Source organism: Rhinatrema bivittatum, chromosome 7 (genome assembly GCF_901001135.1).
Source record: "Rhinatrema bivittatum chromosome 7, aRhiBiv1.1, whole genome shotgun sequence".
Lineage (NCBI taxonomy): Eukaryota > Metazoa > Chordata > Amphibia > Gymnophiona > Rhinatrematidae > Rhinatrema > Rhinatrema bivittatum.
In genome coordinates this window covers 141,266,084-141,280,558 of record NC_042621.1, presented here as the reverse complement: position 1 = coordinate 141,280,558, position 14,475 = coordinate 141,266,084, and the positions used below count along the sequence as shown (strand labels likewise).

General features: G+C 45.2%; 1 protein-coding gene across 1 annotated transcript in view; it reads left to right on the top strand.

The window, feature by feature from the left end:
- The first annotated feature begins 669 nt into the window (after positions 1-669).
- Positions 670-14,475, top strand: part of TEPP (testis, prostate and placenta expressed) — a 50,495-nt gene continuing 36,689 nt past the window's right edge. The window contains exon 1 of the mRNA XM_029609272.1: positions 670-740. The gene's annotated coding sequence lies outside the window, so the exon portion shown is untranslated. The remainder of the gene's footprint in view (positions 741-14,475) is intronic.

Genomic DNA, 14,475 nt, shown 5'->3' with positions numbered 1-14,475 from the left:
CCCCAATCAAAGAAAGTGGTCAGATTCGTTTGACACTGTTGCCCCCTGGTAACAACCAATTTGCTGCAGATCCAGCTGGATTCAAGATACCCCAGTATCCTTCCTTTTATCAGAGCCTCCTTTAATATTCATCATTCCTGCTTTTTTTTTCCTTGTCACCATCCCTGCACACTCATACCTTCTTCTTCTCCTCAGTCTCACAATCCTTTCACCAAAACAAAAATCTTGTCATCTTGCTTTACTGCCCTATTACCTATCCTTTCTTCTGCTTTCACCTTTGACATTGTTTTCTGCATTTTTTTTGGTTTGTTTTTAAATCTTCTATGGTCAGTGTACACCATGTACAGAAGCACTCAGACTGTCCACCTGCCCACATTGGGACATGACTGAGGCAGTTTACAATGGCAGCCCAGGATGCTGGTAATTTGAGATGTCTGCTACAGTATCGCCCCCAAACTCAAAGTGTTTGCTTCCCCCGTCCCCGGCTCTGTAACGAGCCTCTGCTTCTTCTGTAAAGCACACCACGGCCAGGCTGGCCACTGCCACCCCTGGAAGAGCCAACAAGGCTTAAGCTCTGGGCACCACCAACCCTGCAAGAAATGGATCTTGTTACCTAGCAACCTCCTTTGAGACCTGTTGCCATGAGGACAAGTAAACAGAAGAGATAAAAAAAAAAAAAGCCACAGACCAGAGGGAGGACAGCAGCCTTACCATGCCAGGGCGGCACACCACGAAAATAGGTAGCACAGTATTTCATTTTCTCGCTTTCTTTCTGTATCTCTTTTCTTGAAGATGATGTCTTTTTAAGGGCACACAAAATAATTTATATATATATATATATATATATATATATATATATATATCTCTGGGGCTATCTTCCTCTGACACTTGTCCCCTCCAATATTAGTATCCCAGGGATGAATCCTTCTTCTGGGGGGAAGCTAGTGCTTGTGGTCTGGGTGGTGAGGTGAATTCTTTTTCTGTGTGCAGCTGTGTAGTGTGGTGCTGATGCTTGGTTGGGACAAAGAATGCAGGGCACAGGTCTCTGCCCTCGATCTGCCCAATGCATGCCCACTTTTTTTGTGCGTACATTTTAGCCATATTATGGACGTGTACGGCTAAGCGGCGGCCGCTGAATGTACGCGCATATTCAGTGGCCGCTACTTAGCTGCATATCTGCTTATCTGACTAAATAGCGCTGGAAGCACTTTGAATATTGACCTCAATAAGAATTTTAAGAAATCACTCACTCTCCATACCTGGGAACGTTTGACTTCGGATCACCCTGAGATTATCGTGGATTAGTGGGACGGGAAGGGTGGTGCGCAAACTTTCTCTTCTTTCATATACACACATGCTCATCCTCGTTCTCACACAGACACACACAAATGCTCTTTCAAAATTCACACATGCTCTCAGACACACATGCATACTGGCTCCCTCCTTCGCTCTCACGCGCACACAGTTTCGGTCTCCCTCTCTTTCAAATATATACATACACAGGATCCCTCTCTCTCAGGTACACACATACCATACATGCTGGCTCCCTCTCTCTCAGGCACACTGACACACTATATCCCTCTCTCTCAAGCACATACAGACACACACTGACTCCCTCACTGTTTCTCAGGGACACACATACATGCTGGCTCCCTCTCACTCAAGCATACACACTGTCTTCCTCTCTCAGACACACACACACACACACACTTGGGTTCCCTTTCTGTCAAGCACACATATATATAGACATACTCACTGGCTCCCTATCTCTCAAGCACAAACATGCACTGGCTCCCTCTCTCTTAGACACACACACACTGGCTCCCTCTCTCAGGTACACACACACACTGGCTCCCTCTCTCAGGTACACATACTCACTGGCTCCCTCTCTCAGGTACACACACACACTGGCTCCCTCTCTCAGGTACACATACACACTGGCTCCTGCTGTCTCAAGTACGTACATACACACCGGCTCCCTCCCTCCAGGAATACATACATACACACACACTGGCTCCCTCTCTCAGGTACACATACTCACTGGCTCCCTCTCTCAGGTACACATAAACACTGGCTCCTGCTGTCTCAAGTACGTACATACATACACACCGGCTCCCTCCCTCCAGGAATACATACATACACACACACAGGCTCCCTTTCTCTCAGGTATACACATGTGGCTCCCCCCACTCCCCCTTGGTCCATACTATATAAATTACCCCTATACTTCGGGTGGGGAGTACCACATGAAAAATTATATTTACTAATATGATTTATCATCAGGCTTGTAGTCTGAATGGGGGATGAGACAAGGTCCTGTTCACCTTGATGCCACAATTCTGTGCCCTTCCCAAACAACCTCTCACTTGTGGCTTCAAAGACCAGATAAAATCATCCCAACACAACAGTAATTATAACCTTTTTACTAGTATTATGTATATTCAGTAAATCCAAACAGAACATTAAGAATGCAAAAATAACACTGGGTATGGCTTGATACCCAGGGCAAACAACTTACTCATATGGATAGTAAAAACTAGGGAACGCTAACAGAGAAAGGTTGGGGGGAAGCAGTAAAGTACACAGCTTCCAAAAATTGTCTTTACCCCTGAGTACTCAACAAAAGGGGGGGGGGAGGAACAGATCCACCTCAATATCACCCTTTTGTAAAGAATGCATCCTGTCCCAAACACAAAACTGTGTGGAAAAAAACAATCAAGAAGTCCATCTTGATGGTGGAGCTGGCTAGAAGACAAACCAAATAGATGAGCATTGGAGTGTGTGGATAGTTTCTCTCTCCTGGGGAGCTTCCCCAAATGGTTTACTTGGTATTAAAAAGAAAGTGGGCCTGGTTTCAGTCTCTTAAATAAAGTCCATGGTCCATCAGCTTCTCTTTCCCTATTTCATGTGGCTGTGGCTGAGGCAAAGGTTTATGCTTGACATCGGCTGAAAGGCTGAAGCAGTTAAGATGAGATATGAATTTGTGACAAAAGGCAAGGAAATAAACCTTCTCTCTCCTAAGATATTCTGTGCAAAGTGTAGATTACTTAACTCATTTACAAATGATCTGGATAGAAATACGACGAGTGAGGTAATCAAATTTGCAGATGATACAACATTGTTCAGAGTAGTTAAATCACAAGCAGATTGTGATAAAATGCAGGAAGAACTTGTGAGGCTGGAAAATTGCGCATTTAAATGGCAGATGAAATTTAATGTGGATAAGTGCAAGGTGATGCATATAGGGAAAAATAACCCATGCTATAGTTTTTTTTTGGGGTTTTTTTTTGTAATGTAATTTTTTATTGAGGAACCATATCAAGTCAGTACAACATGTAACGGAGAATAAAGAGAACATAAGAACTCCTCAACTGGTTTACATTATACCATTAATGCCTTACCCCCCCTCCAACCCCCAAGCCTATTGCCTACCCCCCCCCCCCACCCTCCCACCCCCGTACAGAGATTGTCAGAATTGGCGAACCAGTACAACTATCAGAAAGGAGAACAGCAAGGAGGTACTTGTCATATGAGGAAGAAGGACATGTTATATATAACGGTAGGCAAATTTCTCTGACCAAACTGGGTTACTGTACAGTGGACCCGGGAAGTCTACCACCATTACAGGCATATCCATGGCTACCCCCCAAAGGTAGAAAATATATATGTAAGAGTTTTATAGTCAATATGCTATAATTCCAGCCTGGCCAGCAAAACAGCTGTCAGTGAGTACTCCATCTCAAGCGGCGAAAGGTGTTGAATGGGTAGTGGGAGGGTATCATAGTAGGCCTTCCAAATGTCCTGGAAGTGCCGCTTTTTACCCAACGGATATCGTTTGAACAAAGAGCCATATTCCAGTTGATATAGTTCAGTCATGAGAGTAGACCACTGGTGACGGGAAGGCGGTGTTGATTCTATCCATTTGAGCAGGATACATTTTTTTGCAATAAGGCACGCTTTGGACACAAAAAGAATATTGTCCGCGGAGACACTAGATTCTCCCACTTCGTTGTTTAATAAGCAGAATGAACAGGACCAGGATAATTCCATACCCAAAACTGATGCTAGAAAGCTTCTGACGTCCTCCCAAAACGTTTGTATGGAGTTGCAGGACCACAAACATTGTATGAGTGAGGCCTGCGATTGTTTGCATTTGAGGCAAGAGTCTTCCGAAATTAACCCCATCTTCCTTGCCCTTGCCAGAGAGATAACGGTTCGATGAAAAATCCGTTGTTGTAGTTCCCGGAGTGTGACATTACTTATCATTTTGGGGATAGAGACATAGGCATCCCTGAGCATCGGAACAGATAAGTCCTCCCCACAATCCGGCCCCCATTTGACACATAAAGAAGAGAGGATAGAGTAATCCTGGATAACACAGAGATATGAGTACATACACAACAGAGAAGCTGTTCTTGCCACAAAACTTTGGATCAAATCTGAAAAATGGAGAGAGTCAATCTCTCCAGTTACCCCTTTCATCACGGCAGTATAAGCAGCTCTGATGTTACCATACAATAAAAAGTGTTTAGGTTGCATGCCCAAATGTTCCTGGCACTGCTGGAAAGAGCGAAACTGGCCTGTCTGAGGGTTGGTAAACTCTTGTAGTAGCCACCCCTCAGAAATGCGAATATTGTACCTTTGGGGAAAACCGGGAGAAACATCAATAAGGCTAGCTAAAGGAAATTGAGTAGAAACGTGTACAGGGAGCTTAAGGGCCGTTCGAATATAAACCCATATCTGACGCATTGTTCTGACCATTCCATATCGTAATTGCTTCCCCAATAGCCCCTCACCTTGAGAATGTAGCACATACCGTAGGTCTAGAGGGTCACACAGAGCCCGTATTAACGGAGCATCTGTATATTGAGAGGATTCCAGAATCCAATCCCCTAAGAAACGAAGGTTGGATGCCATAGAATAGAGCATAAAGTCAGGAAGGCCCAAGCCACCTTGAATTTTTGGTGCGGTCAGTGTAATGTAGGCCAATCTGGCTCTCTTACCCCTCCAGAGAAATATTCTAATTGCCTTCTGCAATTTACAGTTGTCTTTGAGAACTAACTTGCAGGGAATCATAGAAAGCAAGTAGAGTAAACGTGGTGCTAGTACCATCTTAACTAATGCAATCCTACCTTGCAGAGAAAGTGGGAAATTTTGCCAGCTCTGGAGAGTGCGAATGATTTTATTTATAGCTGGTGGGATGTTCAACATGTACCAGGTTGCTGGGTCAGGATGAATCTGTATCCCCAAATATTTAATAGTGGAGCCACCCATGCTATAGTTACACAATGTTAGGTTCCATATTAGGTGCTACTACCCAAGAAAGAGATCTAGGCATCATAGTGGAATGCACATTGAAATCATCAGTTCAGTGTGCTGCGGCAGTCAAAAAAGCAAACAGAATGTTGGGAATTATTAGAAAGGGAATGGTGAATAAAACGGAAAATGTCATAATGCCTCTGTATCGCTCCATGGTGAGACTGCACCTTGAATATTGTGTACAATTCTGGTCGCCGCATCTCAAAAAAGATATAATTACAATGGAGAAGGTACGGAGAAGGGCTACCAAAATGATAAAGGGAATGGAACAGCTCCCCTATGAGGAAAGACTAAAGAGGTTAGGACTTTTTAGTTTGGAGAAGAGACAGCTGAGGGGGGATATGATAGAGGTGTTTAAAATCATGAGAGGTCTAGAACGGGTAGATGTGAATCGTTTTTTAACTCTTTTGGATAATAGAAAGACTAGGGGGCACTCCATGAAGTTAGCATGTGGCACATTTAAAACTAATCGGAGAAAGTTCTTTTTCACTCAATGCACAATTAAACTCTGGAATTTGTTGCCAGAGGATGTGGTTAGTGCAGTTAGTATAGCTGTGTTTAAAAAAGGATTGGATAAGTTCTTGGACGAGAAGTCCATTACCTGCTTTTAATTAAGTTGACTTAGATAATAGCCACCACTATTACTAGCAACGGTAACATGGAATAGACTTAGTTTTTGGGTACTTGCCAGGTTCTTATGGCCTGGATTGGCCACTGTTGGAAACAGGATGCTGGGCTTGATGGACCCTTGGTCTGACCCAGTATGGCATGTTCTTATGTTCTTAACTCAGTCTCTCAGGAGGGTGATCCAGATATGTGCTTCTGGGCCTGGATATCTCTGGAAAGGAAGACTCTCAGTTTCCCTTGTTGGGATTTTATATGTAGCTCAGCTATGAAGCTGTCTCTCTCTCTATTTCTTCAGAGTGCAGACTTCTGTCTGTCCCTCTTGACAATTAGTTCTTCAGGAGAAGAACTGATTGCAGAGCTGCCAGATACGCTTCTCTCTTACAGACTCCAGGCTCCAACTCCTGGCCGTTCCCACCCCTCACATATAGACAGAGCCAGCCAAATTGCACCTTTTCTTCCTTGTATGGTCTCCCAGCATTCCTTTGGCTGCCTCCTCTGCTGGCTATGTAGTTCTGTTCTCTGGGCAGGCTAAACAGTAGAGCCCTTTTCCTAACTTGTTAATACTGGGGTAGATTTTCAAAGGTTGCGCGTGGGCATACATGTGCGCGCGGTACCCGGCGCGCGCACATGTACAGCGATTTTATAACTTGCGTATGCAAGGGGTTTTGATGTATTTTTATATTCTTTCACCTTGGCTGGGGCAACTTGCAGTCTCTGCAGGGTTGAAAACCCCTTTTTGGCAGGTCCAAGACACATGATTCAGATCCAGACACAACTCAATCCACATTGTAAGGCTCATGGGGGCAGGAACCTAGTTTATAGTAGCTTGCTACACACACACACACTGCCTCCCTCTCTTTCTCATGCACACGCACCCTGGCTCCTTCTTAGACAGACACACACACACGTGCACACACTGGCTCTTCGGCCCCATGCTGCCTTTTCTTCAAGTTCAATTTTTGCTGCTGCTGCAGGTGCTGACAGGCCCAGATAGAAGCATGGCAGCAGCGCCTAAGTCAATTTGGCACCAGAGACAGTTACCTACATTCCCTATGCCCAAACCCAGGCCTGAGAACAGGAAAGGCATCACAGAAGTTGAGACTACCTCACATTCGGGCCAATACAGTACAGTGCGCTCCGTTGGAGCGCACTGTTAACCCTCTATTGGACGCACGTTTTCGATGCGCTAGCGTTACCCCTTATTCAGTAAGGGGCCGAAAATGCGCGTCCAATCCCCCGAACCTAATAGCGCCCGCAACATGCAAATGCATGTTGATGGCCCTATTAGGTATTCCCGCGCGATTCAGAAAACAAAATGTGCAGCCAAGCCGCACATTTTACTTTCAGAAATTAGCGCCGACCCAAAGGTCGGCGCTAATTTCTTCGGGCACCGGGAAAGTGCACAGAAAAGCAGTAAAAACTGCTTTTCTGTGCACCCTCCAACTTAATATCATGGCGATATTAAGTCGGAAGTCCCAAAAGTTACCAAAAGTAAAAAAAAAAAAAATTTGAAGTCGGCCTGCGGGTCGAAAACCGGACGCTCAATTTTACCGGCGTCTGGTTTCCGAACCCGTGGCTGTCAGTGGGCTCGAGAACTGACACCGGCAAAATTGAGCGTCTGCTGTCAAACCCGCTGACAGCCGCACTCAGGTCCAAAAGGAGGCGCTAGGGACGTGCTAGTGTCCCTAACACCTTCTTTTGCCTTTTTTTACCACCGGGCCTAATTTGAATAGTGAATCGCGCGCACAGGAGAGTGGCCTGTGCGCACGATTCACTTAGGATTTAAGTCCTAGAGGTTCTGGGACCTTTTCCAGAGATCCAGAGCACAGGTTCAAAAACTAGAGTTCCTAAGGGTGAGCCAGGTACTCTGATCAGTTCAGAGATTTCACCACATGGCTCAAGATGGCAGTGGAAAGCATTGAAATGAATACTTGGACCGTGAGAAATATTGGTGCACAGGAACCAGGATTCCAGCTGAACAGTTCAGATCAAATATGGGCAAGAATTTAAACTAGAAGAGCAAATAACAACTGATCCCCATCCATATGTAATCTGGCAGTTGCTTTTCTGCAGATCAGAGAATCAGGGATAAACCCAGTGACTTCCCATTATGGTATTTACTTTTTTTTTTTTTAATTCTTTACTTAACAAACTTTCTCGGCATAAATCACATACGTACTTCCAGTGTACAGCTTTTGTACATAAAAGAAAGGAAATCAGGGTATAACAGATACAGGAGACCCATAGTGTGAATGGTACAGACCCCGTACTTTTTCATACTTATAAAATTCCCCTTTTAGGTCAAAGTGCAACTTTTATAGATTGGCAATATCTCACACCTGGGTCCGCCAGTAAACCAGAGTTGGGAGTATTTACTTTTGACCCATGATCTCCTTCCAGGGGTAATAACTTATAACGGTAGAACTACTGAGGTGAACAGAACCTATTCAGAATCCATCTTTCTCTTGAGTTTGAGCTCTACTAGGAGAGAAAAACTTGCCAGTCAAGTACAGTAAGATTTTCAGAAGTTAATACTTACTATGCTGAATAGAAATTAATATATAACCACAGTTAGTGGCGCATAAAAAGGAGACCTAATGCTGCGGTTCTGATTTTGGTACCAAGTCTGTGGGTTCAGAAGTGGTTGGCTAAGATGGTGAATTGGACTGGGCTCAGAAGGACTATGGGAGTGGGAATTTCTTGCAGGGTAGGGAAAAGATTTTTAAAAATTGCTTCTCCCTTCTGTTACCATCTAACTGCCTCCCCAAAGTGGAACTTGAACTCTCCTTTTCAGACCTTTCTCAGAACACCTTCTCTTTCTGGAACCTACAACCCAAAGCTTATGATTCCATTTTATAGCTTTATTCTCTCTTCTGGAGGTACCAGCTGTAAAACATTGCACAATCCTAACTGCAGAAACAGTGAGGGACAGCCTTCTGTAAACAGATCCCAAATCTACAGGCCGATTCAGTAAAGTCCGCGGGAGAGCAGATGAACGCCCGCTCTCCCGGCATGCACACCGGCCCCTCGCCGGTGCGTGCGATGCAGTATTCAAATTAGGTGGTGCAGTAGAAACGGGGAAAAGGAGGCACTAGGGACACTAGCGCGTCCCTAGCGCCTCCTTTTGACCCGGAGCGGCGGCTGTCAGCGGGTTTGAGAGCCGACGCTCAATTTTGCCGGCGTCGGTTCTCAAGCCCGCTGACAGCCATGGGCTCGGAAACCGGACGCCGGCAAAATTGAGCATCCGGTTTTCGGCCCGACAGCCGCAGGCCCAATTAAAATTTTTTTTTCTTTTTTTAGTTTTTACAACCTTCGGGACCTCCAACTTAATATCGCCATGATATTAAGTCGGAGGGTGCACAGAAAAGCAGTTTTTACTGCTTTTCTGTGCACTTTCCCGGTGCCGAAAGAAATTTTTGAAAGTAAAATGTGCGGCTTGGCTGCACATTTTACTTTCTGTATCCCGCGCGCATACCTAATAGGGCCATCAACATGCATTTGCATTTGCATGTTGAGGGCACTATTAGGTGCTGCGGGTTGGATGCGCGTTTTCCTCCCCTTACTGAATAAGGGATGCGCGTTTTCCTCCCCTTTCTGAATAAGGGGTAAGGGAAAACGTCGGCCTGCTAGATAGTAGCCACACTGTTACAGCTCCAACAGTTCTAGGGGCCGATGCAATATTTGTGTGCTGAAAGCGTGCGCTGAACTGTCACGCCCACTTTCCTAATGCGCCCCCGGGAGGGGCACCTGGGGGCACCATGCAGTATTTAATTCAGGGGTTGCATTCTCAAGCAGGCACTAGGGTCGCTTGCGTGCCCCTAGCGCCTCCTTGATAACGGAAGCCGACGAGCCTCGGCCGTCTGCTGGTTAGGAAAACAGACGCCGAATTTATCAGCGTCAGTTTTCCTAAACCGCACACAGCCAGGGGTTCAGGAAACGGACTCTTGTCAACTGAGATTCCGTTTCTGCACCCGACTGCCGGCGCTTTTTTTTTTTTAATTATTTTTTTAAAGATTTGGTCCTCCTACTTAATATTGCAACGATATTAAGTAGGAGGCTATACAGAAAATATGTTTTTTTCTGCTTCTCTGTACTACTTTTAGGAGCGCTCAGAAATTAATGCCTGCTCCGGGCAGACGTTAATTTCTGAGCGCAAAAATGTACGTCTGAGACGCACTTTTTTTTTTTTTTTTTTTTTTGCATTTGGGGTGAATAGCTAATAGCCTCATTCACATGCATTTGCATGTGATAGGCGCTATTAGTTTCACTGCATTGGATGTGCATTGTGGAGGTGCTAATCCCCATATTGCATAAGGGGATTAGTTAGTGCCTATACAACCTGTGTCCAACTGCGGGTTATACTGTGTGCTCAGCTGAGCGCACTGTATTACATCGGCCCCAAAGAGAAACATTTCCAGCCTGTCTCCGTGATAAACCAGGTAGAACCCACTGGTAGCCCTGAGTCCATCAGCATAGTAATCTTCATGGCAAGAAATTAGTCTTGTAGGTATCAGTGTTCATAATTCCCCTTAAGGCTCTTTATAAGTGACTAAGGCCTGGATTTATCAAAATGCACTAAATACCGCATGCGATAGAAAAAGGGGCATGTTTTGGGTTTTTTTCGCCGCAGCTCACCTCTTCGCTGCCTGCCTCTCCGACCTCTTCGGCACCGCCCCGCCCGGGAACCAAGCCCCGCCGACCATCGAGCCTCAGCACCGCTCCCTGCGATCCGAGCCGCAGGCCACGTGGGACCGCTGCCACCAATCAGAAGCCGGACTCCAGGAGCTGCAGACCGACGCAATAAATAATTAAATAAAGGTAAAGCCCTTTATATTTGGGCCCCTTCGTCTGGCGTCGCTCGCTGGGCGACGCGCGCCAAAGGAGCGCATCAAAGGGGCCTGCCCCTTTGTGCGCTCCTTAGTGCAGCTCCTGAAGGCAGCTCCTTGTGAAACATTGCGTTGTTCACTTTATCAAGAACATTCTTTTCCTCCAAACCCTCGGAGTCTCCAGTTCTCTCACAGACCAACTCCTCCTAAGAGAGTCTTGACTCTGTTTTCAGTCTTATCTGGCACACATCCAACACCCTACTTCCTCATTCACAGTCTACCATTGCTGGCTTACCATGATTTCTCTCACAATCCCAATCATTCACAAAAGAAGGAGCTACTTAGATAAAATCCCCTACCCACCCTCAACATTGCAAAAGAGACTAACCCCTATAATGATCTCTCCTCTGAATCAACTTCTGGGTCTCACACTTTTCTCCCTAACTCTCCTAAATGCCCAATCCCTCTCAAAAAAAACTCACCTTCTCCATGACTACCTATTGGACTCCCAACCTGACCTATGTGCCATCACAGAGACCTGGTTAAAAACAGAAGATATTGCCCTAATCAACCAACTTCCACTTTCCTCTTACAACCTCTTCTCTATCCCCAGACCTAAGAAGAGAGGTGGAGGTCTGCTCCTCGCCGCAAATAAAAAACTTAGACTCGCTCTCCAGTGGGCAAATGCATCTCCCCCCTTGGAACTTGCCATCTTCAAATCTAACAACCTTCAGATTGCCCTCACTTACGCCCCTCCCGGATACCTGGAATCAGATCCATCGCCTTTAATAGAGCTCATAGCTAAACATATTAACTCAGACAAACCAGCCATCCTTTTAGGAGATTTTAACCTCCATGTGGATGAGACCCCCCTGTCTGCTAGCTGCGACTCATTAATTAATTCACTGAACTGCATGGGCTTCAAACAAATTATTAACGAACCTACCCACAAAGCAGGTCATACCTTGGACCTGATATTCATAAATGAGAGCCTCTCCCCCTCAGCTGGCACAATCTGTACACCTATTCCTTGGTCAGATCACAAGCTGATCTCCACTACTTTAAAAATCCATCAACCTATCCCTTCTCAATTTCAAAAGACCACAATCCAATACGGGAAGTTATGCAACCCAGACACACTCATCAATCACCTAACTTCGGAGTTAGATCAGCTAGACCTCACTGACGCAGACTCCGCCACTGCTTCCTGGTCCAAAATCACGAAAAAAGTTGCAGATCTCACCTGCCCTCTAACTACCAAAACTCTCCTATCAAACTCTGACAACAGAAAACCCTGGTACACACCGGAACTAAAATCCATCAAGAGAGATCTCAGAAACAGAGAACACCTATGGCGCAAAAACCCTTCCTCTACTAGTTACCTGACGGCATACAAAACGCTCATGCATCAATACAGGACCGCCATCCTTCGCACAAAAAGAAACTTCTACTCTCAAAAAATCCATCATTTCATCTACGACCCAAAAGCGTTATTTACCCTGGTTTCCTCGCTCACCAAGCCTTCACCTACTGCGGTTCCAGATGACCAAGCCGCAAGCAAAGCAGCTGAACTAGCTACTTACTTCAAAAACAAAATCTTAAACCTCTTGGCTCCGCTCACGTATAACAATACTCCTCTACCTTCACCCCCCATCACGGCAAACACTCTTCCGATTTCAAATCTGGAAACCTTCGAACCTACTTCTTCACTGGAGATTGAACTCATTCTCAATAAGCTCAAACCAGCTTCCCACCCTTTGGACACGATTCCATCCAACCTGCTTATCTCCATTCCTAGTACCATTTCCAAGCATATTGCAGAGATCATCAATTGTTCGCTCTCACAGGGCCATGTCCCTGACCCGCTTAAACTTGCTATCCTAAAACCTCTGTTAAAAAAGCCTAATCTTTCCCCTGACGATCCAGCTAATTTCCGCCCTATTGCAAACCTTCCATTCATCGCAAAAATTCTGGAAAGAATAGTAAACCAGCAACTCTCAGAATTCCTGAACAATAACAATATCCTCTCCCCTTATCAATTCGGGTTCAGGAAAGCCCGTAACACTGAAACACTCTTAATCACTCTTACAGACACCATCCTCTCAAGTATGGACAAAAAAAAACCATGTCTTCTCATTCTCCTCGACTTGTCGGCGGCTTTTGACACGGTGAACCACGCCATCCTCTTAGATCGTCTGTCGGACATCGGCATCAAAGGCACCGCCCTCAACTGGTTCAGGTCTTTTCTCCAAAACAGGACGTACAAGGTCAAAATCAACAAGGAAGAGTCCCTACCCGTCTTCTCTACTCTGGGAGTTCCCCAAGGCTCATCACTATCCCCAACACTCTTCAATATTTACCTTCTCCCACTCTGCCATCTCCTCTCCAATCTGAATCTAATTTTCTATCTGTACGCAGACGACGTACAAATTCTCTTACCTATCACCGAATCTTTAAACAAAACCCTCGAGTTCTGGGACACCTGCCTCAAGTCCATAAACAACCTGCTATCAAGCCTCAACTTGATCCTGAACACTAAAAAGACAGAATATCTTCTCATCTCTCACGACGGCAATTGCACTCTGCCCAACACCCATCCTGCAAACCATCCTGCAAACCATCCTGCAACCCTTCCCACTTTCTCCGCCCAAGTCAGAAATTTGGGAGTCCTCATGGATAAACAACTCAACTTCAAAACCTTCTTCAACAACACATCCAAGGACTGCTTTTTCAAACTCCAAGTTTTAAAACGGCTGAGACCCCTCCTCCACTTTCACGACTTCCGGACAGTACTTCAGGCAATCATCTTCTCAAAAATAGACTATTGCAACTCTCTTCTGATCGGCCTCCCTGCAAATTCTATCAAGCCATTACAGATGGTGCAAAATGCCGCAGCCAGAATTCTAACCAGATCCAAAAAATGGGACCACATCACTCCCATCCTGAGGAATCTTCATTGGCTCCCTATCAACTACAGAATCCTGTTCAAAACTCTAACCGTCACCCATAAAGCAATATTCAACATCACACCTTTGGAACTCAAGATCCCTTTTAGACTTCACTTACCTTCCAGGCCGGTAAGATCAGCATACAAAGACACACTCCAGGTTCCCTTTCTAAAAACAACCTTAGGAATGAGAGTCCTTTCAGCCTCTGGGCCAAAACACTGGAACTCTCTTCCTCCAGACCTTCGGCTTGAACATTGCCCGGTCACTTTTAAGAAAAGACTCAAAACCTGGTTGTTCAATCAGGCCTTCCCCGATTCAGACCAGGAGCAGCACTTCTGACTCTTCCTATCATTTAGACTGCTCTAGCCTAAAAATTTCAGGCCCAGATTTAGTTCCATTACTATCTAACATATCCCTTTAGCCAATAAAATCTAAGTAGTCCAGAGTTAGCTTTATTCATAGTTTCTGCTGTACTCATAGTATCCTATTATGTTGTAGAGTGACACACAGAGAGCATCTCATATTTTTAGAGGTACACACTGATATTTTCCCTTAATTCCTCAATCCTAGTATTATGCAATCCTCTGTCGTCTTAAATCCCGAGTAGTCTGTTCTTAGTTCAAGATTTGAGCCTCTGCTATCACGGGTTTATTTATTCTAGACACTGTTTTTGAGGCATGTTATTCTACTTCGTTTCCATTTGCTCGTTTCTGAAGCATTGTTACTGTTCATTGTAATCCGAACTGTTATTGTTC